Below are 3,828 nucleotides of genomic sequence, written 5' to 3' on the forward strand. Positions count from 1 at the left end.
GAACAATCCATCTTCTTCCTCAGAACCTGACTCCATCTCTCAGAGAAACAAACAAGTACAATCTCATATGTTAAGTCCAAACTGCCAGTGACTCAAATCTCTATTAAAAAGCAGTTCACACATCTTTCTATTCCTCTCAGTGTCCACAAACATGTGGCCTCTTGGGGTCAAGGGTGAGCCCTGCTGCTGAAGACACCAGGCACATAGGACACAAGATATATTCTTAGAGCTGTATCTGACCTGAAAGCCTCTTTCCTGCGGTCTCACTTCCATGGCACCTCAAATACTATTCAATCTGTTAAAGGAAGGAAGGAACTCAGTCATCCTACCCAACGTCAACACCCATGAACCACAAGAAGGACCAGCATGGCAAGATATCTGTACGGTGCAGTAAGCGGTGTTTATACTCACGGGTTGGTGGTACTTTTTCTTTTTTAAATACAAACACTAGTTATTGGATAGAGAGCTCTCTCTAATCCAGGAGGCTCTCATTTTTATCCTTAACTGCTATGATCTGCAACAACCCCATTATTATCAAATGAAATCACATTTTGAGGAACCATTGTTGAACATGTAAGGTGAAAGCTCAGGAGACGACCTCAGCAAAATATCAGCATTGACTCTAAAACCGATCCCTGAACAATAGCAAGAAACTATTGTCAGAGTCTCAACAACACGTGTGTCCGGGTTCAAAGAGCTCACTTAGCTTGCATTCTAGATGCAGGCACATAGATGAAGATTGCTGTGTGCCATTCTGCAATGGTAGAAAGCTGGAGATAAAAGAAAGAGCATGGCATACTCTAACATGGATGAGGAAACACTACATACATAGACACAAACACATGTATCACAAACACAGATACATTCATGCATACACAAATCACATACATGGGCACGCATGCACAGGCACATCCATAGAAATATACACACACATAGACATACACATACAACATACACATATAGGCAGATATACACATACAACACATATACATAAAACACTCATAAAGCATACACATGTATGCATGTGCAAATACATACATGCAGAGAAAGAGAGAAAGCACAGTTATACAAAGGGTATCAGAATGATAGAAGGTATTTTACTAGCAGCATTAAAAGCCAAGACAGAATAAAATCACAACCTTTGAAACTCCAAGGGAAATAATGTTCAACCTGCATTTTTCTGCCACATAAACTATGAGAATAGGAAAAATTTTCACTTTCATATTTCAAAACAATTGCTTTTAGTGAATCACTTCCTTTGACCCAATAAGACTGAAGAATGGACTGCAGTGGAGTCGTGGAACACAGAAGAGCTCAGTTTGCATCAAGAGAATTTCCAAAATGAAATTCTCCAGAGTGCCAGGTCAGGAAGGGTGGCTATCCAGGTTGGAACTGGGCAGCATTTCCAGGGGAATCGTCTGTGGAATATACCGAGCGTTGGTAGACAGTTTAGTTGGCAAAGCGCTTGCCTTGCAAACGTGGGAACCAGAATTCAATCCCTAAAATCAATTAAAAAATCCGGTCCTGGGGAGGTAGAAACAGGAAGACCCATGGGACTCACTGTTCACCAGGCTATGGTAGAGACAGTGTCTCAAAGCAAGCCACCAACCACAAAGTTCAAGGAATGAAGCCGGAGGCTGTCTCTGTCCGCTACACACTTGTGTGTTCCCGTACCCTCCCACACGCACATAAAGGGAACCAAGCAGCTGAAAGTTGAAAACAGAAAATTCGACGTTGGAAAGCATATTGGAAGTCAGCTGGAGGCGCAGAAAGGTTGTTCACGTATTTCTGAGCAGTGAGGACTAAATCAGTTGAAATGCCAGGTAAAACGAGAGGAGCGTAAGAAATTCAGCAGAATGATGGCACCTCATCTGACCGAGCTGAGAAATGTTTATGTAGTCATGAGAATGGAAGCACTCAGGTGCAGTTCATCAAGAGCTGCGATTTAATTGCGTAGAAGGAGGCAGTGATAAAGGAAATGTAACATAACGCAACCAAAATCTTCATCTCTGCCAAGAATCTGGAGGACAATATCTAAATCTGAGAAATCAAGAGAAAGTCATTCAGCCACTTTTTACTTTATTTTTTTTTCTTTTCACTTCTTTTCTTTTAGAAACACAGAGTAGTTGTTTCTCCACTTTGGCCTCCCTTTTCCCCATTCCAAACCCTGCCCAGTCTCATAGACCTGCAAAGCTGCGGCTCCTCCCCCGAGCTGCTCAAGACCACGCCTACAGAGTATTCAACTGCCTCCTAGAGAGTGGCCACGTGTTATTTTTGTTTTTTGTTTTTTATTGAAAAAAAAATTTCCGCCTCCTCCCAGCCTCCTATTTCCCTCCCCCTCCTCCCGCCCCTCTCCTCCTCCCCCCACTCCTCTCCCCCTCCCTCTCCAGTCCAAAGAGCAGTCAGGGTTCCCTGCCTTGTGGAAAGTCCAAGGTCCTCCCCCCTCCATCCAGGTCTAGGAAGGTGAACATCCAAACTGGCTAGGCTCCCACAAAGCCAGAACATGAAGTAGGATCAAAACCCCGGGCTACTGTGACTGAAATAGCATGGGATAAAACCGGACTCTCTGAACATGGCGAACAATGAGGGCTGATATGAAGGCCACATGTTTTTTTACTGTCTCCTCTCCCGGGGTGGGAAAACCGCAGGGGAGCGTTTTGTCAATAAAACTGGTCTTTTATTTTTAATTAAGCTTTATTTGGCTTACTGCATCGGCGCAGAGACCTAATATCGGGGTACAGAAACCTTTCAGTAGAGTGGAGAATTAAGAATTAAGCTCTGAGATTATTGACTTTTTCCTGGGAGCTTCCCTAAAGGATGAGGTTCTGAAGATCATGCCAGTACAGAAGCAGACTAGGGCAGGCCAGGGGACCAGGTTCAAGGCTTTCGTCGCTATTGGGGACTACAATGGTCACGTAGATCTCGGTGTCAAGTGCTCCAAGGAGGTAGCCACTGCCATCCAAGGGGCCATCATCTTGGCCAAGCTTTCCATTGTCCCTGTGCAGAGAGGCTACTGGGGGAACAAGATTGGCAAGCCCCACACTGTTCCTTGCAGAGTGACAGGTCGCTGTGGTTCTGTGCTGGTGCGTCTCATCCCTGCCCCCAGAGGCACTGGCATAGTCTCTGCTCCTGTGCCCAAGAAGCTACTGATGATGGCTGGCATTGATGACTGCTACACATCAGCCAGGGGCTGTACTGCCACCCTGGGCAACTTTGCCAAGGCCACCTTTGATGCCATCTCTAAGACCTACAGCTACCTGACCCCCGACCTCTGGAAAGAGACTGTGTTCACCAAGTCTCTTTATCAGGAATTCACTGACCATCTTGTGAAAACCCACACCAGAGTCTCTGTTCAGAAAACCCAGGCTCCAGCTGTGGCCACCACAAAAGGGTTTTTATACAACGAAAATAAAAGTGAATTAAGTCTGTTAAAAAAAAAAAAGAATTAAGCTCTGAGTGAATGAAGTCCTGAGTGGATGTGTGTTGTTGGCATGAACCAGCCATGTCAAGGTCCACAGCCTCAGACGTGTGGGGAAAGGGAAGCCTTCCTCTAGAGGTGAGGTCAGAGGATGGGAAAGCCTTCTGTGGTCCATGCGCTGATGCTGACAGCCTGTGCGGCAGATTCCCCCATAGCTTTCTTCTCCCCCACCCCCTCAGATAGTCATGGCCTGGAGACTGACACCCTACAGAGACTGTTCCTACTAGGAGTAAGTAGTTTAACCTGCCTCCTTGATCCAGCCTGACATAATACCAGGGCTTCTTTGTTCAGCTCCGTATAACAAACATGCTGAGCATCTGGGGTGCCCAATTCCAGCTTTTGTCTGGATG

General features: G+C 45.6%; 1 pseudogene; it reads left to right on the plus strand.

Annotated features, from left to right (window-relative positions):
• The first annotated feature begins 344 nt into the window (after positions 1-344).
• On the plus strand, positions 345-3,449 carry LOC142858141 (small ribosomal subunit protein uS5 pseudogene; annotated as a pseudogene).
• The last annotated feature ends 379 nt before the right edge of the window (positions 3,450-3,828 follow it).

The sequence above is a fragment of the Microtus pennsylvanicus genome, chromosome 10, assembly GCF_037038515.1.
Source record: "Microtus pennsylvanicus isolate mMicPen1 chromosome 10, mMicPen1.hap1, whole genome shotgun sequence".
Taxonomy (NCBI): Eukaryota; Metazoa; Chordata; class Mammalia; order Rodentia; family Cricetidae; genus Microtus; species Microtus pennsylvanicus.